Source organism: Vulpes lagopus, chromosome X, assembly GCF_018345385.1.
Source record: "Vulpes lagopus strain Blue_001 chromosome X, ASM1834538v1, whole genome shotgun sequence".
Classification (NCBI taxonomy): domain Eukaryota; kingdom Metazoa; phylum Chordata; class Mammalia; order Carnivora; family Canidae; genus Vulpes; species Vulpes lagopus.
Genome location: NC_054848.1, coordinates 88,299,167 through 88,324,519, shown reverse-complemented (window position 1 = coordinate 88,324,519; position 25,353 = coordinate 88,299,167). Strand labels below are relative to the sequence as shown.

The 25,353-nt window shown below is 41.6% G+C and overlaps 1 protein-coding gene across 3 annotated transcripts in view; it reads right to left on the bottom strand.

Moving 5' to 3' along the window:
* The window catches only part of PLS3 (plastin 3), an 88,939-nt gene that overhangs the window by 40,373 nt on the left and 23,213 nt on the right, over positions 1–25,353 (bottom strand). For 2 of the 3 annotated variants that reach the window (XM_041741218.1, XM_041741219.1), the window contains exon 2: positions 3,180–3,263. The gene's annotated coding sequence lies outside the window, so the exon portion shown is untranslated. Of the gene's footprint in view, positions 1–3,158; positions 3,264–25,353 lie in introns of all 3 variants that reach the window. The other variant, XM_041741220.1, reaches the window with a different exon arrangement.

Below are 25,353 nucleotides of genomic sequence, written 5' to 3'. Positions count from 1 at the left end.
CTATGTGGCCAAAAATTCAGGGAATATGTAACTGATTTATTAAGCCCTTATCTCTCTCTCTTTCTTCCTGGCTACTTCCATTTTTTCCCACTTTATTGAGATATAATTGACATGTAATATTGTGTGAGTTTAAGGTGTATACCATGATGATTTGATATACTAACACATTATGAAATGATTACTACAATAAGGCTAGTTAGCACATCCATCACCTCACATTGCAACCATTTTTTCCCATTAAGTCACTTAAAAATCATTCAATGTGGGCAGCCCGGGTGGCTCAGCAGTTTAGCGCCACCTTCAGCCCAGGGTGTGATCCTGGAGACCTGGGATGGAGTCCCGCGTCGGGCTCCCTGCGTGGAGCCTGCTTCTCCCTCTGCCTGTGTCTCTGCCTCTCTCTCTGTGTCTCTCATGAATAAATAAAATTTTAAAAAATCATTCAATGTGAAAACACTGATTTTCTTTAACATATTCAAATGAAGAATGCTTTTAATTAATGCTGATACAGTTATCTTTTTAATTAAAAAATGAGACAATCCTTTTGTACTTTTCAAAGCCTCCTTAAATGGCATGCCTACATAATCAAACAGAGTATTTTGAACAAAATTGTCTAAATAAGGACAAGCTGTAAAGCTGCACCTCTGGACCCCCCAGGGAAGGCCATTTTCGGTTCTTGAAAACACTGATTTTCAAATAGTATACTAACACCCATCAATCACTCCTATTAGAGTCAACTAAAGCAACTTGAATTTCACTTTGATAAAGAAATACACACAAATGTGTGCTAATAAACACATCCTTGTTCATATAACTTCTATTTGGGTTTACACCATTTCCGATTTGGCCCTATTTTATCTATTTATCTGACAGAGCTGAGGTTGGCAAATTATGGCCTGTAGGACAAATCTGGACCACTGCTTATTTCTGTATGGCCCCCCAGCTAAGTATGGTGTTTATTTTTAAACACTTAAAGCCGATTCTGTAGATTTTTTTTTAAAGAATTTACTTATTTATTCATGAGAGACACAGAGAAGCAGGCTCCCTGCATGGAGCCTCATGAAGGACTCAATCCCAGGACCCTGGGATCACAACCCGAACTGAAGGCATATACTCAACCACTGAGCCATTCAGGCGTCCCTGCAGCCAATTTTGATATGGCATGTTAACTCTGAACCCCAATTAAAGGAAAGGCTGTCCCCCTCCAAGAAAGAATTCCATTTTTCTCACCAGTAGATCTGTGTTCCAAAAAAATGTACTCTATTGTTATATTTTGAATGTTGTTAGCAAAAATTCATGGAAATATTGTTATTATATCCTTGATATTAAGAATGTAATTTTTAAAAAATATTTTATTTATTTATTCATAGAGACAGAGAGAGAGAGAGAGAGAGAGAGAGAGGCAGACACAGGCAGAGGGAGAAGCAGGTTCTATGAACAGAGTCAGACGTGGGACTCGATCCAGGGTCTCCAGGATCACACCCTGGGCTGCAGGCGGCGCTAAACTGCTGCGCCACTGGGGCTGCCCAAGAATGTAATTAAAAAAAAAAAAAAGATTTTATTTATTTATTCATGAGAGACACACAGAGAGAGGCAGAGACACAGGCAGAGGGAGAAGCAGGCTCCCTGCAGGGAGCCCAGGACTCCAGGTTCATGCCCTGGGCTGAAGGCAGACACTTAACCAAAGGCAGACGCTCAACGGCTGGGCCACTCAGGTGTCCCAAGAATGTAATATTCTTGATTTTGCCTCTTGGCCCACAACATTTATGATCTGGCCCTTTACAGACAAACTTTACTAAGCCCTGTAAATAGAGAAAGGAGGTCTGTTTCACAATGGGTAATCCCCAAATACAAACTTATCAACAACTTTAGACAGAAAGACATGAAGTGCTCACTTTGGCAGCACATATACTAAGACAGAAAGGCATGAAAATGATTATGTGTTGCTCTGGGTTTGGTTGGGTTTTTGTTGTTGTTGTTGTTCCTTTTTTTCCCTCAGTCTTTTTTAAGGATTTTACTTTTATAGGACACTTTTAGGTTCACAGCAAAACAGCCAGACGTACAGATTTCAGTCCTCATCCACCCCCTGCCCTCACCTGCACAGTCAATCCTGTTAACATCCACCCCCCAGATGGCTCTTTCCCTACAATCAATGAGCCTACACTGACTCATCATACTCACCAAAGTCCATGGTTTATCTTAGAACCTTAGAGTTCATTCTCGCTCTATACCTTCTCTGGGCTTGGACAAATACATAATGACATGTATCCCCCATTACAGCATCAAACAAAATAGTTTCATGGCCCTAAAGATGTTACCCTTTCAAAAATGTATATGCTAGGGGCACCTGGGTGGCTCAGTGGTTGAGCATCTGCCTTTGGCTCGGGTTGTGATCCTGGAGTCCCTGAAGCAGAGGCAGGCTCCCTGTTAAGAAAGGAGCCCGATGTGGGGCTGTATCCCAGGACCCTGAGATCATGACCTGAGCCAGAGGCAGCCACTTAACCAACTGAGCCACCCAGCCACCCCATTTTTTGTTAACAGTTAAAAAACTACTCCCCAACTCATTGGGACGCCTGGGTAGCTCAGTGGTTGAGCATCTACCTTTGGCTCAAGGCGTGATCCCGGGGTCTGGGATCAAGTCCCCACATTGGGCTCCCTGCATGGAGCCTGCTTCTCCCTCTGCCTGTGTCTCCGCCTCTCTCATTCTCTCTCTGTTTCTCATGAATAAATGAATAAAATCTTAAAAAAAAAAAAAAAGAAACAGACTTTTATTTACTTATTTATTTTAAACCATTTTATTATTTTTTTATTAAGCAAACTCTACCCTCAATATGGGGCTCGAACTCATGACCCTGAGATCAAGAGTCATATGCTCCACTGGCAGAGCTAGCCAGGTGCCCTAAAAACAGACTTTTTATTTTATTTTTTAAAAAGATTTTATTGAGAGAGAGAGAGAGAGAGAGAGAGAGAGAGAGTGCTTGAGGGGGTGGGGAGAGGAAGAACGAGAGGGAGAAGCAGACTCCCCTCGGAGCAGGGAGCTGGACGCCACCTGATGCCAGAACCCTGAGATCATGACCTGAGCATAAGGCAGACGCTTGACAATCTAGCCACCCAGGTGCCCCCCATAACCATACTTTTAAAAAACAGAAAACAAAACTTACTTCTGCATGAACTTTTCTTACCTATGATGTTAAAATGTCACTGAAGAGGGACAAACTCCTCAGTAGATAAGTTAGGTAAATCACCTTCCAGAGTAGTCTGAGGCTCTAGAAAGTAAAGAAAGATCTTCAGTTAGATATGAAGTAGGCATTTTAAAAAATAAGAGTAAAAAGCCATTTTTTCATATGTTAAACTGTAATCTAATGGTAGTACTTGCATCCTTTATTTTACTATTATGGTGTTAACACTCTGATTACAAAAATTCTATATAGGATTTACTCCAATTTTCTTTATGCAAGTTTTAAGTAGTCATGTTTTCAATACGAAATTATTAACCATCTCCATGAACTATATACCATGTAGAACAATGGCACACAAAGTTTGAAAGTGAGACCATCTCAGAAAATCTAAAATATGTGGCCTCTCCTTTGTCTCTAAAGGTCCTTTACAGTTTGGGCAATTTGTACATCAGTAATGATCTAAAGTATGTGAGTTAAAAAAAAAAAGATTTTATTCTCATACTACCATATCCCTTCTTTATGAAAAAGCGCATTAGACAGAGATGGTTGTAGACACAGCTACCCCTCCTGTCTGACTCTTCAACCCTGACTAAACCCTTCTTCCCGTTGCAGGCAGCAAGGCTGACCAGGGCAGAAATCTCTTTCCCTCTTCTTCATATTCATCCCCAACACAGACACAACGCCTCCATCCTCACACAATTTTACCAATATTTTAGGCATCTGTTGTATGCCTAGTTCCTGCCCTCAAAGAATTTACAATCTGGGGAAGGTAACACATAAATAATTATAATTTGACACAAAGGGAATTAGTGGCTGCAACAAGGGTATAGAAGGGAAAAGGCTCTGGAGACTTTAAGATTATTAATTTCTTTTCAGATGGACCAGGACATAAGTACCTTTGTCCTTCCTACAAAATTAGGAAATACTTAGATCTCACAGAAATGATTTCAAGGCAACATTTAAAAAAAAATTAATGCAGATGGTAACTACACTTATGGTGGTGAGTACTGAGCGATGTATAGAGTTGTTGATTCACTATGCTGTATAACTGAAAATAATCATTGTATGTCAACTATACTTCAAAAGTGTAAATTTAAGAAATCAATATAACACAGCATTAATATACTTTCAAGTTTTCTCATTTCTTATTTCTAATTGTCTTTTTTTAGATTTGAGAGGAAGTGCACATTTATGTGCACATGAGGGCAGAGGGAAAGGGATAAGCAGACTCCCCACTGAGTGGGGAGCCCAATGCAATGCAATGGAGGGGGGGGGGGGGGCTCGATCCTACAACCCTAGAGTCATGACCTGAGCTGAAGTCAGATGCTTAAGAGACTGAGCCACCCAGGCATCCTCCCGTCTTAACGAAAGCCTAAAGTGACTTTTCTTACACTGAAGGGGAGCAAAATATACCATCCCGAAATGTCTCCTTGACATATTGACTATTTTAGCCTGGTTAGTTTTAAGAAATAGCAAACATCTGTGAAGCTCTGAAAAGAAGTTAACCTTTTGTATGAAATATTTATATTCATACAGGAAATCTCCATTTGTCAGAGCGTCTCCCTGTTCTACAGGAAGAGAATATCTAAATCTCTAGAAACTCTTACTAGTGGGGGAAGGCTTAGTCTTAAATCTGCATAACAAGCTTACTGTTGTTTACCATGCTTTTCCTGGTCACCTCCCGTAACTGACTCTCCACCCCCAGCATTTTCTTTTGTCTTTAGCTGAAAGTGGTATTTAAAATGGTTACTTCAGCCATTTTAGGGAGTTACTCAGTTTTCCTAGGTCTCTCCCTTGGATACAGGAGGTATGCAGGTCATTAAACTGTTGTTTTTCTCTTGTTAATCTGTCTTATGTCAATATCATTAGATCAGCCAAAGAACCTAGAAGGGCAGAATAAAAATTGTTTTCTTCCCCCAAAACACCTATGATTCACAGGAGACTTCAGGAGGCACATTGGAACATGAATAAAAAGAACTGGAATATGCATTTATCCCCAAAACATTTCCAGGCAAGTTGGTCCAGGATAACAGAATAGTTGAATTTAGGACTCTCTCACTTAAATAAACCCAATTTCATTTATTTATAATTATTTCAAATAAATGCTACCCTGAAACACCAGAGCTAAAGCCAGGAAATACAAAATCAATTTTTAAAAATATTTTATTTATTTATTTGACACAGAGAGAGAGCACAAACAGTGGGAGCGAGAGGAGAAGCAAGCTCCTTGCTGAGCAGGGAGTCTTGATGCAGGGCTTCTTCCCAGGAAGCTGGGATCATGTCCTAAGCGGAAGGTAGACACATAATGGACTGTGCCACCCAGGTGCCCCCAAAGTCAAATTTAAAAGCCTCACAATAGGGGATCCCTGAGTGGCTCAGCGGTTTAGCGCCTGCCTTTGGCCCAGGGTGAGATTCTGGAGTCCCGGGATTGAGTCCCGCATCGGGCTCCCTGCATGGAGCCTGCTTCTCCCTCTGCCTGTATCTCTGCCTCTCTCTCTGTCTATCATGAATAAATAAATAAAATCTTAAAAAAAAAAAAAAAGCCTCACCATAGATGCTTTAGTGATGTCACAATAAAAGTTTATTTTATTTTTTAAAGATTTTATTTATTCATGAGAGACAGAGACAGAGGGAGAGAGAAAGAGAGAGAGAGGCAGAGACACAGGCAGAGGGAGAAGCAGGCTCCATGCAGGGAGCCCGATGTGGGACTCCATCCCAGGACTCCAGGATCATGCCCTGGGCTGAAGGCGGCGCTAAACCGCTGGGCCACCTGGGCTGTCCAACAACAACAACAAAAAATTTAATTTATTTGAGGGAGAGAGAAAGCGGGAGAGGAGAGCAGAGGCTCAGTGGGAGAGGAAAGAAGCAGGCTTCCCCCTAAGCAGAGAGACTGATGTTGGGGCTCCATCCCAGGACCCGGGGATCATGACCAGAGCCGAAGTCAGATGCTTAACCGACTGAGCTATGCAGGTATCCCAAAGTCAGTTTTTAAAGTAACTTATGTAATGCAGGCCTTTTCCCATGATGGATTAAAAAGAAGGTTTTTTTCCCTCAAGACTACTTATAGGTATTTGATGGTATCTTTAAGGAAATGAAGCCATTAAGTCCTATCTTGGGAGAAAAACAGCACATTTAAATAATTCAGGAAAGCTTGTAGGGTAGGTTTTTAAAATGAAGATTTTAGGTATTTATTTATTCATGACACACACAGAGAGAGGCAGAGACATAGGCAGAGGGAGAAGCAGGCTTCATGCAGGGAGCCCGATGCAGGACTCAATCCCAGGGCCCTGGGATCATGACCTGAGCCAAAGGCAGATGCTCAACCACCCAGGTGCCCCTACAATGAAGATTTTAAAAATGAAAATCTTACACATTCAAATTACAGAAACTCTATTCCTTTTCACTGCACTTTAGGGTCTTTTTCTCTCAAAGTGACTAAAACATCCTAGGCTGGGGCTTATGAAGCAAAACCGGGGATTTGACCTCATTATTGTCCTAAACACGGTCGATAGTCGTTCCCACCCGGGGTCGTAGAGTGTTATAGAGAAAGATAGAACGACTTGGAATGTGGAATCAGTAAACACCAAGTGGGAGCGCAGTTCTGCTCTTTCCTAGCAGGGTGTCTAAGAACAAGTTTATTTGTCTGGCTCCCAGTCTCCCCATTTGAAAATAGCAATAAATACCTCCTTCCCCAGGGTCCTCATGCAGATTAAAGATGGCATATGTGAAGTTACCCTGTAAAAAAATATTAATACAGTAACTGCAAATCCTTGGTGAAAGAAAATGGTGGAATAAGTGAATGTTGAAGTAGTGAGAGGCTTTATAAAAATAGACATAAATCCTAGTAAGAACTTTTTAAATGGGGTCTGTGAAAAGTTTTTCCACTTGCCCTATAATTATTGACTACAGAGTATAAAGATGTCCTTCATACATAAAAATTAGAAGCCTTTAGTCAAAGTAATTTAAGAAGGATGGGCCCAATGAAACCTGTCAGCCACTCTTCACCCATGACTCAATTTGGCTCCTTCATCAAGGCTGGTTTCTAACTCCAACTTGAAGAGTGTCCAGGAGATATATTTGAAAATGCAGATTTGACTTTCAACATTTCAGGACCACTTAAAAAAATCCCTATCTGGGCAGCCCAGGTGGCTCAGCGGTTTAGCACCACTTTCAGCTCAGGGCATGATCCCGGAGTCCCAGGATTGAGTCCCACGTCGGGCTCCTTGCGTGGATCCTGCTTCTCTCTGCCTGTATCTCTGCCTCTCTCATGAATAAATAAATAAAATCTTAAAAAAAAAATCCCTATCAGCTTGTCGATAGTGTCCTATTCCTTCCAGTCTGCACATTTTTTTTTTCCATCAGTGATGAAAAGTAACAGGTAAAGAGGTGAAACGTAAATTCACCTGCTGAAGAAAAAGTTTAACCTCAGGTTCACAGTATGTGATTGGCAGGCCAAAAGAAAGCCTGACCTTTATTTATTTATTTTTATTTTTTAGTCCCCAGCCTGTCTTCCCACAGAAGTGAATTTTTTCTTACATGGGAGACAGGTGGGTGGAGGTGGGGTGGGGTGGAAGCGTGCACGCTGATATTCAAGAAAATAGAAATATTTTCCTTTCATTTCAATGTAGCCAAATGAAATACTAATCAAAAGTAAAAGTTCCCAGGGTCCCTGCATTTTTCTGAATTCTCATCTGCAAAGCACTTTGATCTGTCCCAAATTCTGTTTCCTCCCTAGGTCTTCTGCTGGCCGCCTCTATAAAGGGAAAGCTGCAGAAAACAAAACAATAAAACCCCCCAAAACAAAAAACAACAAAACCAACACAGATCCTCTCCCTAAACATCTGAGACAAAGGAAAACAGATTTTCAAAAAAAGCAAAAAAACAAAAACCCTTGTTTTGTCGGTTTCTTCATAAAAGGATATGGTGTATGACAGACCGACTGGGTCTGAATTCAGGGCGTCACCCATAGAGAAATCTTAGGCCAGTGAAGTCATCCCTAATTACAGAGTTTGACTAACAATGCACCAATTATGAAACCACTCCACCGGCTTATTTAACTACACTCAGATCCTGAACACAAATCTTTTGCTGAGGAAGGTGTACCTACAACTAACTACCTGAAACTATTAGTCAAGTTCTGAAAGGTATTTGATGGAGGGGAGGAGGGGTGCCAGTTTTCACCCCCTACAGCGATTCACTGGAGGAATGCAGCCACTGAATGACCTATTTGCTAATCTTTGTGTTCAGCAGCAGCATGTGGGGCGGGAGGCAGGGCCCACACGCTGGGAATCCCATCAGTGGATAATCGGGAGTTGGTGAGGAACTCTGCATTCCTTTTTCTGGCCACTGAAAGGGAGCTAGGAGACAAAGGCGGGGGGCCATTCAACCAGAGATTTGATCCCCGGCCACTAACTAGCAGGCCAGGTAAATAATGATTGGGAAAGCAAGTCAGGTTACTTAAATCAGAGATTTGGCAACACATATTTAAGCTCGCATCACGAAGAAGAGAGCAACAAAAGGTGGGCAAAATGTGGAAAACCACATTCTTTCACAATGAAGAAAAAAACAACAACCAAAAACACCAGTGCCACTACTGTGTGTGAATAATTCAACAGAGGTCAACAGAAAGAGGTGTATGTGTCACCCTCCTTTGTCCAAACCGGGCAGCGCTTTGGAACACCCACACTTCACATACTCACCTGCACCAACAGAAACTGCCACCCTGTCTCCTCCCTAGTTAGGGAAGATAACAGCTCTAGCCCCGGGTCACATGGGTGCTCAAAGCTGAGCTGAAGCTCACCTACTCTTGCCATGATTATTCAAGCTCCTGACCTGTATTTCCAAAGGACTTTCTAGAAGATTTCAACTTGACTGTCTACCATATTCACTCCCTTATTCATTTATATCTGGTCCATAACTGAAGGCTCACCAGGCACTGTGTTGGGTGCTGTGTTCTATGGGGAATTAGGACCCCAAGTCCCCTTCTCTCCAAGAACTTACCATCTAGTGGGAGAAACAGAGAAACCGAGACATAATAATAGTGCGGTCACGCTCTCCGAGTCCTATCTCCTGAGTGGTGGGGTGAGAGCAGTGGTGGGGGTCATGGAAGGTTAGCCGAGAAGGACTTTTGAACCTTATCTCGGAACGTTAAGTAGGAATTCCTCAGACAGACCTCACTGGTAAAGGCATTCTAGGCACAGAGATGTGAAGAGAAGATTCTATTCTGGAGGCGGAGACACACAGGGTGGTTGGAGCACTCACTGTGCCTCGTGTTTAGGACCCACACAACGGGGAGCCGAAGGTCAGGATCCACTTTCGAAGGGCTACACTCAGAATCTGGACTTGACCCTCTGGCCAAGAGAGAAGGAAGCTCAGCAAGGAGGCTTCTAGTCAGGAAAGTCGCAGCGTCTTGTCTATACTAAACTGCCTGCTGCATTAGCTCCCCTTTTCAGCTATCTCCCCGGCCAAATCAGGTTTCCCTTTCATGTTCTGCAGGCTTACAAATTTGAAACTGAAGCCTGGCCACAACAAACACAGGGAGGGGTGAAGTAAACAAGCAGTCTGGATTCTTCCATCATGCCCCTGATCACTTCATGTCTGGCCTATTCCGAAAGCCTTTTAGCTGGTCTAGCTCCAGTCTTGTGTCCCTCCAATGTAATCTCTACCCTGCCAGCTCTCTGAAGAGATCTATGATCGATTCTGCAAAACACAAAATCCCACCTTTCACGCGTGACACTCAAGGCCCTACATGTTTCTGTATTGATACTTGTGTAAATTTCCAATGTCACTTCCCATCACATGCTTGGCACCCTTGACTCACACTCAAGAAAAAGTCCATTTCCCAAGCAGGCCACCGTTTCTTACCCCTCCCCCATTCCTTCTCTCCTGTGCTTTTTCTGTAGTGGAATGCTCTCCACACATCTCCTATCTGCTCTTCCTTTTTTTTTTTTTTTTTTTAAGATTTTATTTATTTATTCATGAGAGACACAGAGAGGCAGAGACACAGGCTGAGGGAGAAGCAGGCTCCCCACACAGGGAGCCCGATGTGGGACTTGATTCCTGGACGGGGAATCACGTGCTGAGCCAAAGGCAGCCGCTCAACCGCTGAGCCACCCAGGTGTCCCTCCTTTCTGCTCTTCAAACACATCTTTGAGGATGTCTCTTCAGATTGAACCCACCTGAGATGACAATCCTCTGCCCAGTACTGGCTGTGTTTTCTTCTATAACAGCCAGCACAGGATTTTTTTCAGACAGCTCCAATTTTAAATACCTTGTTTTACTGTCAGAGCCTAGGTACCAATGTTTGAATGGGAAAATGCAGTCACAAAGATAGCATTTATAACAAAGCTCTTTGACGGAAGGGGCCATATCCCATTCATCTTCATACTCCCAGCCCTGATCACAGTGCCTATAGAGTAGATAATAATAATAATTAAGATAATATAATATTATTATAAGTTTACATTACAGTTGACATTTACAGAGGACTTATTATGTAGGTGCATTCTGCTAAATGCTTTATATGCATTATGAAAGTTACGTCTCAGAAGAAACTCTATAAACCGGGTGATACTGTTATTCTCCTATTACAAAAGAGCAAACAAGCTCAGAGAGGTTGAGTCACTTTCCCAAAGTCACACAGCTCTTGAGAGGTAGAGCCAGGTCTCAAACCTAGGTCTGCTTGCCACTAAAGTGGTAAGCAGCAAAATGGTATTCTCAATCATTCTGCTATGCAGCCTACTGAAATAACAGCTTTTTGAATGAATTTATTTCCCCAAAAAGACTATAACCTTATTAGAGTGAAGATACGGCTTACTTATCTCTGTATTCACCATGGCACTTAGAAAAATGCATAAACACAGTGCATTTTCTTTCTCTTTTTTTAGAGAGAGAGCATGCAAGTGGAGGGGGTGGGCAGAGGGAGAGGGAGAGAATTTCAAGTAGGCTACAAGCCCAGCATGGAGCCCGACATGGGGCTTGATCTCATGACCCTGATATCGTGACCTAAGCTGAAATCAAGGGTCAGACTCTTAACTGACTGAGCTACCCAGGTGCCTCCACAGCGCATTTTCAATAAATATCTTCTGAATAAAAATATGTCCCACAGCTAGTGCCCACAATCATTTTGATCATGCCTGTCCCCTTCTAGTAAGCTGTAATTGCTTATGTTTAAAAGAGCCTGTCCAGGGTAACCTGGGTGGCTCAGCGGTTTAGCACTGCCTTCAGCCCAGGGCATGATCCTGGAGACCCGGGATCGAGTCCCACGTTGGGCTCCCTGTGTGGAGCCTGCTTCTCCCTCTGCCTGTGTCTCTGCCTCTGTGTCTCTCATGAATAAATAAATAAAATCTTTTTTAAAAAAATAAAAGAGCTTGTCTAATCTCTGCCCGATATTCAGGTCCTCTGAAATGGTCCTACCGGACATACCTCACCAGGTTTACATTTCAGCAACACTCAGCTTTTTGATCAAAACTATCCTCCTGAATGTGTCCTGTTAACTCCTACATCAGTACCTTTTGTTTTATCCTGCCCCTTCCTCTTTCCTTCTCTCCCACTAAGGCTCCCTTCTGTCTTCACCTCTCACACTTAGAATGCCCTCATCACTTTCCTTCTCTCCCTATCCAAATCGTACTCACCCTTCCTAGTTTAGCAGAAGCCTCACCCTCTTCCAGAGCATGTTTCCCAGTGACTCTGCCCTCTGTAGCCCTTCCTCTTCAAATCCTATAGGCTTTCAAATCTTATAGCAAAATCTGGCAATTTCATTATAGCCTTCCTCCCTTAGTTACAAAAGTGCATATGAGGCCCATCTGGCTGGGACATCTGCCATCTTAGTTGATTCATTTCACCTGCCCCCTCCTCCATATAGCTCCTCCAACTTGCTTCGAGAATATTCTTCCCCAATAAAAGGGATTCCTTCTTTCGAAAAAAGCACACAAATACTTGTGTGTGCTAACTACTTGCTCTGCTAGTCTCATTTCAAAGATTGTTTATATCTCAAGAACAGAGTCTTTACTCCATCTTCCTCTTCCATACTCCCACCATAATGATCCACTGTCGGATCCTGAGTAGAGGTGTGGCTCAAAAAAAATATTTCAACTGACTGCAGGGTTTTGAGGGTAGTGAGGATTCCCAGCAAGCTCAATATCCAACCACTACTGAAACCGTCTTAAGGAAGAAACCAGAGCCTAGGGTAGTTACATGATTTTACCCAAGATGCAAAGCTGCACCACAAGTGTAAAATTAGAAGAGTGTGCGGGAGTGAAGTTAACGAAGTACTCTTACTGTAAAAGCAAAAACAAAGAGGCTACACACTGCTTTTGGAAAGAAGGCTCATGCCCTTATAGTGGCTACCCAAGATCACCGAAAGTTTCTTAACAAATGTGACCATGGTACTGAAAAATATGCAGTTACCAGAAAACGTAGACAATGACTCCCTAGCCAATACTAACTTGTTTTCGTTAAAGGGTAACTTTGAATTCAATTCAACTTGAATTGAAATCACTAAAACCTATTATGGAAACATACAGAATACAGGACACAGGTTCAGTAAACACTATATACTATGGAATTCTACAAGTTCTTTCTTCAAAACATTCATGTTAAATGGGTACCAACAATAAAACACACCATACTTTTAAGAAGTAAGGGCACCAATGCTTACCTCTCTTGTGGCCCATTCATTCCTCTATAAGATAGGCTCATGCTTCACTGGATTTAATATGACTACATTTCACCCTCTTAAATGCTAAGTACTGTGAACAACCACTCCCACTGTATCAGTGCTAATAACTTAGTACAAACATAAGCAAAGACTCAAGTATCTACGGGATTTACTTATTTTAAGGATCTTTTTTTTATATGTAAGTCATCACTACGGCACCCATAGTCGGTTTCTTTGTTTTGTGTGATTTGTTCTTAAACTGAACAATTGATTTTTCTCAAGAGGCAAGCAGTTTGGAGTTTTGTGTGCTTTCTTTTAGAAAATTTCAGCAGAGAGGCGCCAAGGTAGTTCAGTCGGTTAAGCATCTACCTGCAGCTCAGGTCATGATCCGATCTGGGGGTTTGTGGATTGAGCCCCACATCTCCAGGCTCCCTGCTCAGCAGGGAGTCTGCTTCACTTTTTCCCTCTGCACCCCTCCCACCTCCTCCCCACACTTCTAACTTTTTCTCGCTCAAATAAATTTTTTTTTAAGATTTTATTTATTTATTCATGACAGACACACAGAGAGAGGCAGAGACACAGGCAGAGGGAGAAGCAGGCTCCATGCAGGGAGCCCGACATGGGACTCGATCCTGGGTCTCCAGGATCAGGCCCTGGGCTGAAGGCAGCGCTAAACTGCTGAGCCACCTGGGCTGCCCCAAAATCCTCTTTAAAAAAGAAAATTTCGGTGGAATCTTGGTATAGGAATAATTAATTGTGAGAGCTTAAGTGGTTACGTGCATCTTTCTCAGTTTAATGATTTGTTGCTCTGAAAGTCAAAACAAGGGAGTTGAACTCTAAATGCCCTCCCACGTCACAGGGTCCTAGTCCTGAGAGTTTGGGAAAGGTCAGAGCAGAAAGAAAGTGGTGACAGATTTTACTGTCGATTGTCCCAGCACCTCAGCATTATGACAAATTGCTTCCGATAGCCAATGTGGAGAGCAAAGTTCTACGAAAGCAACATTCAACACGTACAGCATACTTGATTCAGTGAGGTTGTCAGGCCTAGATCTGCTGCTAATTCTACTTGATATTTCTGCCACAAACTGGTAAAACTGAACAGAGGACACGGCTAGATGACCCCAAATAAAACTGACAGCATTTTCCCACGAGGCAGTGTTGTAGATGGTATTAGGTCATACAGGATTGAGGACTCCAGACTAAAGCAACTGGCTGATGGAACATAAATCTGGCTACATTTAGAAACTATGCTTCTATAATTCATTTAGATTAAAATAACATGAACACAACAATATATTACTTCGGGTAACACAGTAGATCATGTCAGGAACATTTGTGAAGTGACCTGAAAAACCTTACCTACTACTTCCATGACAATGGGTTTCAAACTCCAAATCGATGGAGAAATGAACTTTAGAAGGCTCATCAGTGACCGGAGGCTAACTCTACCCCACCCCACATAGTGGCCCACCTACAAGTGCAACTTTGCCTTGGATGAATCCTTGAATGTTTAAGGAGACTTAAACATTAGCTTACTATTTAATGTGAGGAAGACATTGCTATCTCCTGCAGGTACGCTGCTCCAACAACCCTTGAGATGTAGGAGAGAAGTATAAAGGCTTTTATTAAGAAGTGCAAGGAAGCAGAGACGGCTGTTACTTGCGAGGTCATACATGGTAACTGCACAGAGTTAATTAAACTAAGCTATGTTAGCCCTCTTCTGATTTCTCTAGTACCTACAAATAATTAAGCCATCTCAAATTCTCTTGATTGCATTGTTTTAAAGATTCTATTTATTGGGGCACCTGGGTGGCTCAGCAGTTGAGCATCCGGCTCATGTTGTGATCCCGGGGATTGGGGGTCCTGGGATCGAGTCCTGCACTGGGCTCCCTGGGAAGAGCCTGCTTCTCTGTTTCTGCCTGTCATGAATAAATAAACAAAATCTTAAAAAAAAAAAAAAAAGATTCTATTTATTTAGAGTGCACACGTGTGAGGCGGGGGTGGGGCAGAGGGAGGAGAGATTTCCCCACTGAGCAGGGGGTGGGGGGTTCCATTCCAGGACTCCAGAATGACCTGAACTGAGTAGAAGGCAGACTATACTAAACCCACTGAGCCACCCAGGAGCCTCTTCTTTCCATCGTTTTAAAAGAGATGCACCACAGAGCCCTAGTTGGTAACCACTAACTCCCCCACCCCAATTCCTGTAGCCCTGTCCCCTCTCACTATAGGATGACCACCTACTTCTCTTTTTCTTCCACCAGTCTGGGAGCTCCTTGAAAGCAAGGCTGGTATCTTATTTGACTTTTTTTTTTTTTCTTATTTTTTTTTTCTTCTTATTTGACTTTGTATCTTGGCTCATAATAAGACCCTAAAAAATGTGTGTTGAATAAATGAACTCTGATTGAGGCAAGAAGGGAAAGAGAGCATACTTAAACATAAAGCAGGCTAAATAGTTGTCTCCTTGGTTTTAAAAATGCATAATCTATTAGAGAAAGCTGTGAACAAAATAGTCAAGACAAAATAATGTTCCCATATCCTTCACATGCAATTGGCCTATTAGCATGCTTTAGCTATTTACTCTTGTTTACTGCTTCAAGATACTACAAAACTACTCAAGATGTTTGCAGCCTGTCCTCTGAATTTAGCTGGAAGTCCAACAGAAAGGTTTTTCTCTTTTTTTCCAGGAACAGTTTTTACTTGCTACAATTTTGACAACCAAGCAGCACATTTCACCTTTCTAATAATACATACCGGGCACCAATCATGCTTTGACAAATCCATAAGTCATAGGTAAAAGTAATGTTTGGAAATAAACGTAAATAAAGCTATATTTGAATGTTCTATTATGAAAATTTTCCATATACGCAAAAGGGAAAATAGTACAATAAACACTCATAAACCCCCACCCAGACTGTACATTGATCAGGATTTCCCCGCACCCTGCTTCACCCCTTCTCCTCTTCCCCTCCCGCCCCCTTCCCTTTTCTATCTCTTTCTCTCTTGAATTATTTTAAAGCAAACCCCAGACATCTCATGGTTTTGCCCTACATAGCTCTCTTAAGAAATGCGTTCATTTTCTGGAAATACCTCTATTCTATTCTAGAATCCGGCATAAGCTAGATTCTAATTGATCTTTTTTTTTCCAAGTACCAATATCTATGAGTCACTTAAACCCTAAAGGGTGCCCAATCCTGTGTCATTTCCTGGAGGGATATCAAATACTTCCATTTAAAGTAAATGTTTCTTCTTTTTGTACTTAATAAAAAAAGAGAGAGAGATAAGACCTTAAAGTAGTGGCTATTTAAAAATAAGTTGGTTACTTTTCCAATAATGGAAACATTCAATTCAATCTAGTCAGATTGAAGACATTCTTTACATTCTTACCAGTCAAGAGTTTACAGATATTTAAGGTATGTCCTCATCATATTCTAAAAGCCCCTCTTGATGTGATGAAGAATACTATAACAAAGCCAAAGATCAAACAACAAAGTAGTCCCTCTCTTCCTCCCACCTTTACAAAGCTAAGCTTGTATTAATTCCTTGGACTGAATCAGCACCCTCTTGGGGTACCTGGGTGGCTAAGTGGCTGAGCATCTGCCTTCAGCTCAAGTCCTGATCCCGGGGTCCTGGGATCGAGTACCCCCATCGGGTTCACCACAGGAAGCCTGCTTCTCTCTCTATGTCTCTGCCTCTCTTTCTGTGTCCTCTCATGAATAAATAAAATCTTAAAAACAAAACAAAACAAAAAAAACCCCAGCACATTCTCCTTTGCAAAAATCTAAGCTTGTCTATATTGCCTAAGTGAACACTGACACTTTCTTCAGATATCTGAGTAATTCATGAAAAAATACATTTGCTGCTAATGAAATTAATTAAGCTTCACATCCGAGGGGTATTTCCATTGTCCTTTCTTTTTTAAAATATATTTTATTTATTTATTCATGAGAGACACACAGAGAGAAACAGAGGCAGAGACACAGGCAGAGGGAGAAGCAGGCTCCATGCAGGGAGCCCAACGTGGGACTAGATCCCGGGTCTCCAGGATCACACCCTGGGCTGAAGGTGGTGCTAAACCGCTGAGCCACCAGGAATGCCCTCCATTGTCCTTTCCTATGAAAATTAACATGGAAGTCAAGGACAACCTTCAGGGGCTTCTGCGCGTACACACACACACACACACACACACATATATATACACATAAACACACACATCACAAGGCAAGGTCAGACTAGTTACCATGCTTCAATTCAAACCAAAATATTATGATGTACAATTCAGAAGTCACTAGAGATACAATTTTAGCTTAGGCTTTGAGCTACGCTGAAAAACTGAAAACGTACTCAAAGTGCCTCCCACAGTGTTGCATACCCTGCTTACATGTTCTAAGATATAGTACTTGTTAACGGAGAAAACACTTCTTACTTCATACACGTATCAGAGGCAGATAGCTAGCTCTGCTGGAAAAAGGAGAAATATATGATAACCAATGGGTGGAAATCCCGGAGGACTTTTTGTGGGCATTGGAATGCACTATCACCACCGCATTACAGTAACAGCACCAAAATTTCATCACCAATGATTTTCATGTATCTTGTAAAATATAAATAGTAACACAACATTTGTCATAAGTCATTTTATATGAGAAGAATACTGGCCTAATCATAACCTATTCTATCATGACAGCTACCTCATCTTTTCCAGAATTTTGAAAAACCATTTATGGATCAAAGGCATCAAATGCATTTGAAATTCCACTCCCCTCCACCCTGACAAGATATAAAGTAATAGCTTCTGTCATTTAAACCTCTGGGCCTCTCACTTGATAGATACAGGTATATAATTAAGATTTCAAAACCAATTTTTAGAAAGTACAAAGTTCCTAGAATATTCCTCAAATAATAAAAAGGTAGAATATAAAGACAAAATTTTAGATTCTAAAACTTCAAAACTTTTCTCTCCTATTTGGTTCTCTTTGAATAAGCAAGGTTTAGAATGCATCTCCAAATGTTTAACTACCCAAACACACAGTAAGAATTTCAAGGTTTTTAAATAAATTTCTGCTTAAATATTCAATCACCTAGAAGTTAGAGCCTAACAAAATAATATTAAAATAGTTACCCTTCTGCGACGAGAGCAAACCTGTTTCTTTCTCTCTCCCAGCACTAATAGAAGGAACCTCCCACGCCCAGAAAGCCAATCTGGAAACCCAACATTCTTCTTACAATTGCAACTTTAGAAAGCAAGTCATAACACTTCCTGCTAGAAAAAGAGAACACCCTGACAAAGGAATGATACAATACTTACGAATCCTCTTCCTGACAGCCTTACGGTATTTTGCCAAATATTAATAAATTCTAATTTTACAAGATTTAGTGAAAAGTTAATTTTTAAAAATTCCGGCTCCACTGAAATCCTGCGAGAGACCACAAGGGAATTTAAAAGTTGGTTCAGGTCAAATAGCTACAACCCACATACCTATTTAGAGCTTGAACATTAGCCAAGTAACCTGCTTATTTTAGAACACATGGAACCAGCTTCTCCCAAGTGCCCAAGTCACTCGTCCATAGGAAAGTACATTACTTAGAAAGACAAATAAAGTGTCTCAGACCACTTACATTCTCTATTGTTCATTTCGATTTATACCTATTCATACATTTATGTTCCCTATGCTAGGCGTTATGTAGCATTTATCGCTGAGGATCTAGGTCTTGTTCTCTTTTGAAAATGTCAGCTGTTAAGTGTGGGAATTATATTTTCTATAGGCGCAGCGCATAGGAACTAAGCCAATACTTGGCTGAACTGAATAATCTTCTACTCAGAGGCAGTATCGCAGAGTAGTTCAGGACTATGGGAGTCCTTGGGCGAGTTGCCTCAGCTCCTGCGCCTCTACATAAATTGAGATCATATCCCGGCCCATGGCAGGCCTTAGATACGGGATCACTGGAATTCTTCCTATTGAAATTTGCTTTTAAACCAATCAAGCGGGATCCCTGGGTGGCACAGCGGTTTAGCGCCTGTCTTTGGCCCAGGGCGCGATCCTGGAGACCCGGGATCGAATCCCACGTCAGGCTCCCGGTGCATGGAGCCTGCTTCTCCCTCTGCCTGTGTCTCTGCCTCTCTCTCTCTCTCTCTCTCTCTCTGTAACTATCATAAATAATAAATAAATAAAAATAAATAAAACTTTTAAACCAATCAAGCAATTCTAATCAGTCAATTGCTAAATGAAGCAACTGGTTCTCTGTGGGGTGCCTTTTAGGGGAGAGAACATGAAAATTCATAGAGGTACTGTGCTAGGCTTAAGAGACCACTTCTTTAGATTTTATTTGACAAAGAGAACACAAGTGGGTGGAGGGATAGAGAGAGAGGGAGAGGGAGAAGCAGACTCCCCGCTGAGTAGGGAGCCCAATGCGGGGCTTCATCCCAGGACACTGAGATCATAACCCGAGCCAAAGGCAGGTGCTTAACCGACTGGGCCACCCAGGCGCACCTTAAGAGATCATTTCCAATACTGACATGGGGCAAGTCGAACATTTGAAAGGAAATGGAGCATGGTGCAAGCATTAGGGTCTTAGGAGTCTGCCAGACTTGAACTGTTTGACTTCGAACAACTACTTAGCTTCTCTGTATCTGTAAAATCGAGCTAACTCCACATACTTCACAGGGTTACTATAATGATTAAAGGAGATGACAGAAATACATAAGAGTGTTTGGCTTCAGCAAGGTGCTAAGTGGCAGACCTTATAATCTTTCTGGGATACAACATGCCTACTACCATCTGCCCTATCTACCTAATATGAATGAAAGTGAGAGAAGAATAGCCAAACTGTGGAAGGAGCCTTGGTGTCCATCGAAAGATGAATGGATAAAGAAGATGTGATTTATGTATACAATGGAATATTACTCAGCCATTAGAAACGACAAATACCCACCATTTGCTTCAACGTGGATGGAGCTGGAGGGTATTATGCTGAGTGCAGTAAGTCAATCGGAGAAGGACAAACAGTGTATGTTCTCATTCATTTGGGGAATATAAGTAATAGTGAAAGGGAATATAAAGGAAGGGAGAAGAAATGTGTGGGAAATATCAGGAAGGGAGACAGAACATAAAGACTCCTAACTCTGGGAAACGAACTAGGGGTGGTGGAAGGGGAGGAGGGCGGGGGGTGGGGATGAATGGGTGACGGGCACTGAGGGGGGCACTCGACGGGATGAGCACTGGGTGTTATTCTGTATGTTGGTAAATTGAACACCAATAAAAAATAAATTTATTAAAAAAAAAAAAGAAAGTGAGAGAAGAGAAACTCCAGTCCTTTATAAATAATAGAAAGCAAACCAAGGCATGTTCGGACAACATATTGAATTCTTAAAATAAGGAGGTAACTCTTACTGCATTCGCTTGTAAAAGGGTTCAGGATGGTCCACGTCATGAGGCAGAGTGTTCTCCTGTCCTCATCACTAACCACCATTAGTATACTCTGCATAACATTTTGTCTCCTTAATGGAAGCACTTTATTTCATTAATCACAAAAACTGCATGAAATATCAAAAGGCAACAAATCCGGAACAGTAGGAATATAGCGGCAGGAGCCAGACGATGTGTTTTTCCATCTGTCTCTGTTGCTGACTCACTCTGTGAAGCCCCTTCAACTTTCCAGAGTCTCAATTTCACCGTTTGTAAAAATAAGCACAGCACCATCCGCCTGTAGCCTGCCAGGGAATATATGACAGTAAGTACTTTCCGAACACTTTAAGCTAACTGGAAAGGAGATACTCGTATATGTTATGGTGCATCATACAGATGGGAGGAAATTAGGGTGCAGACAATCGCCTCAGTAAGATGACAGGATCACTGTTAGACCAGAAATGTTGGCTTTTGGGGCACCTGGGTGGTTCAGTGGTTGAGCTTCTCCCTTTGGCTCAGGTCATGATCCTGGGGTCCTGGGATCGAGTCCTGCATCGGGCTCCCCCATAGGGAGCCTGCTTCTCCCCCTTTCTGTGTTTCTCGTGAATAAATAAAAATAAAAATAAAATCTTAAAAAAGAAAAAAGTGTGTTTTCCCAGCCTTACCTTTTCTGCACCATCCTTGTCACTTCCAACCACTTAGAAGGGTCTGCCTCAAGTGCTATTAATCTCTTCAATAATAATGGTACCTGGAATCAGCTTCTCTTGACCTTCCCTTCAGAATCCATCGGATGGAGCGCATCTCCTTGCTAGCTTCGTGAATCCAAGACTAATCTTTGATCACAGGGAAATCCCATCAACAGCTGGTCTTTTTTTTTTTTTTTTTAAGATTTTATTCATTTATTCATGAGAGACATAGAGAGAGGCAGAGACACAGGCAGGGAAGCAGCAGAAATCCACACTGGGAGCCCGATGTGGGACTCCATCTCAGGACTCCAAGATCATGCCCTGGGCTGAAGGCGAGGCTCAACCGAAGGCAGATGCTTCCAGGCGCCCCTGGTCATTGGTTTTAAAGTCCATTTACAACATAATAGAACTTTGTAAACTGCAAAACCTCATGAGGTTGTGAAAGTGCCAGGAATAGATGGCTACTCCCTTCAAAAATGCACATCTTCTCCTTAGGAGATATGAGGCCATTTTCTAAAAGACTGCTCTACCGCATCAGTCGTTGAACCAGTTTTAGTCTGCGGCCCATTTTGTAACCTACATGCATCCTCATCTGAGTATGTGTGGGTGTGCAGGTTGCTGCGAGCGCCTCTGTGTGACGCCGCGTGGGAACAGAACCTGCTTTTACTGTGGGTAGTGAAAGTTGGTGTGGGAATAGGACATGGTGGCAGGAGTTGTGGAAGACAGGTCATGTCTTTTCTCAGCAGGTCACAGGATGAAAACCTACTCTGCTGCTGTATTCCAAAATTCATCATGATGAATGTTCAGGTGGTACAAATCTGTAAAGTAAAAGTTCACACACACGCACCTCTGCACACACACACACACACACACACACACACACACACACACACACACCCCTAAGAGTGGAAAGGAAGGAAAGAGGCACACCCGAAGTTTCCTGAGAGTTTCACCAACGTATCAGGGTGACTCTCATTGAAACACTGTGCTCCCCACCGCACCCATACCGAGTATATTCTTTCCATGTATGACATATACACCAGGGCCCCTCCCACTGTGCTTAATGACACACCTCGGTAACACTGACCTATTGTCCTCTAATGAAACAGGATTTTACCCACCTGCGTGACTTATAAAGCAAACAAATAACTCCCACAGTGAGTGAAGCATCACAGCAAGGGGATCATCCAGAAATTAACATATAGGGAACTGCTACTGTCTTTTGGACTATATTTCAAAGTTTAGGATATTTATACCAGGAGTAGTAGTAGGTGCATGGTCTTCCTGCAGCATGGATATGTCCGTTTTAACAATCAAGCGTGTCTGGTTTATGTTATCATTCGTTTCATATTTGAGGCGGAAATAACCCACAAATATATCTTAATTCCAAGGGATGTCTCCTCAATAATAAGGATTTATTAGCTCAGTGTTTGTGTAACAAAGTAATCAGAATCTTAAAATAGAATGTCCTATTATACATTAAATTATATACCTTGTCCTAATGCACTAAAACAAAAGGTTGACATAAATAGAAGGTAGTTTGAAGCATTCGAGTCTTCTAGAAATAGTTGAACTACAGACAGGGCAAAGAACAGATTTAAAAGACAGCTGTCTGACTACAGTTAATACTGAATTGTGTATTTGAAGTTTGCTAAGAGAGTAAATCCTAAAAGTTCTCATCATTAGAAATGAGGTGTTGGAGGTTAACTAGTCTTTTTATGGTGATCAGTTTACAATATATACATATATCGAGTCATTATGTGGTACCCCTGAAACTAACGCAATGTTAATGTCAATTACATCTCAATAACACTGGGGGAAAAAAGCCATCTGTGTTCTGTTCACAGCTAGTAAAACCATACGGAACAACTCAGATCCTCTACACTTTTCTATCCTGAGGGTCTCTCATTCAAAAAAAGGAAAGAGGAAAGAAAAGGAAATGGGAGAGGAAAAAGGAAAGGACTAGAAACAAGAAAAATTCAACTCCGCAATTCCTCAGTTTTTGGCCTCAGGACCTGAAGACACCAAAGAGCTTTTTGATATGAGGGTAGATCTACGAATGCATTTATCATGTTAGAAACTACAACTGGGAAAATTTTAAGGCATTTATTTAAAGTAACAATAAACCATTACATGCTAACATAAGTAACATTTTTAATGAAAATCACTAAATTTTCCCCCCAAAATGGACAGTGTATTGTTTATATTTTTGCAAACAGCTTTATCATTTAACTTAATAGAAAGACAGGTGGATTTTCATGTCTGCCTCTGCATTCAATGTTGTTTTAGGTTCAAGCGAGCGTATTCAGAAAATATGGCCTTGCACAGATACACTGTTGAAAGAAGTATTTTAAGAGCCCTTTCAGATAATTATGGATATTCTTCCTTATAATGCTACAGCAAAACTTGAGAATTGGTAGCTTCTTAAATGTTGGTTGCAGTGTGGAATTTGGTATCATACAGATGAATTTTTCCTACCCTGTTACATTAAAACTCCCTGGACTACCTTGCACATCAAATGTAACAATCAAGCATTGCTCCCCTGGAACAATATTGTTTGACTAATACAGATTTTCCAAATGTTGTCCCACTTCATTTTACAATATCTAACAAATCACTTTTTAAAAAAAGATTTTATTTATTCATGAGACACACAGAGAGAGAGGCAGAGACATAGGCAGAGGGAGAAGCAGACTCCTGGTGGGATCCCGCCCTGAACTGAAGGCAGAGGCTCAACCACTGAGCCACCTAGGCGTCCCTAACAAATCACTTTCACTAAAAACACCACCAATCTCAGAAAAATCTAAGTATTGACACTTAACGGCTGATGCAAGTTTTCAGGATTTTGAATTTTTGCCTGAAAGCTCCAATTTTATCATTGGCAACAAATACTCTCAGTGGTTGCCTTGTAGTAACAGGAACACTTGGTTCATTTTTAGAAGTTTTTAAGTAATCTCTACATCCAACATGGGTTTGAACTCACGACATCAAGATCAAGAGTCACATGTTCTGACTGAGCCAGTGAGGCTCACTTGGTTCATTTTTGATGACATATCTCCCAAATACTCAGGTCTGGATAATCAGTTAACATGTCATTCAATCTTTGAAGTAAAGACAGGTTTTTTTCTTTTTTTTCAAGATTTTATTTATTTATTCATAGAGACATACACAGAGGGGGGAGGGGCAGAGACACAGGCAGAGGGAGAGGGAGAAGCAGGCTCCACACAGAGAGCTCGATGCGGGACTAGATCCAGGGTCTCCAGGGATCACGCCCCGGGCTGCAGGCGGCGCTAAAGCGCTGCACCACCGGGGCTGCCCTAAAGACAGTTTTCCATTTTTTTTTTTAATTTTTTTTTTAAATTTTTATTTATTTATGATAGTCACAGAGAGAGAGAGAGAGGCAGAGACACAGGCGGAGGGAGAAGCAGGCTCCATGCACAGGGAGCCTGATATGGGATTCGATCCCGGGTCTCCAGGATCGCGCCCTGGGCCAAAGGCAGGCGCCAAACCGCTGCGCCACCCAGGGATCCCCGACAGTTTTCCATTTTTAAAAAATGTGGCTAATTTAGCTTGCAACTCAAACAACTGCACATGTACTTTTCCTCAGGATAACCCGTGTACATGTATATACAGTAGAAAAGCTTTATGTATGTTTCCCATCTCATCATACAGAATATTAAAAGATGTATGCCCAAGACTTCAGACTCAATAAAATTAATTTTTCCTGCTTCATTAATGACACTTATAAATGAAACGCACATTGTAGGTTTTTATCTAACTGTAAGGGTATGTGGCGTTGCATACAATGACTACTAATACAGGGTGGTGGTGCTGCTGCCTTGCTTCTTGCTAAGAAGCACCAGTAGTTTTACTACCATTGCTTTGGCACCACTGGTACAAATGTCAACACAGATAAAAAAGCAAATAACATCCTAGTGTCAGTATCCAAGTCATTTTGATCCCCAAAGGCTTATAGATCAACACTTTTTTTGATAACTGGTGCTTTATTTATTAACTTTTATCATGGAGTCCTCGAATTTCAGAGAGATAAAACACATAAGGTATGTAGGTTTTGTTTTGTTTTGTTTTTTTTTTAAAAAGATTTATTTATTTTTAAATTTATTTTAGAGAGCATGAGTGGGAGGAGCAGAGAGAGAGAGGGAGAGAGAATTTGAAGCAGACTCCGTGCAGAGCATGGAGCCCAACGCGGGGCTCCATCTTACAACCCTGAGATCACAACCTGAGCTGAAACCAAAAGTCAGACTCTCAACTGACTGTGCCACCCCAGGTGCCCAGGTATGCAGGTTTTGACAAGAAATTTCAAAACTGAGAATACAATTACCAGAATTGCATAGGTAGGTTTTCATGGGAGTTCTGTGGCTATTGAATTATGAAAAGAAAAATTAATGCATTGATATCAATTCTGAGAG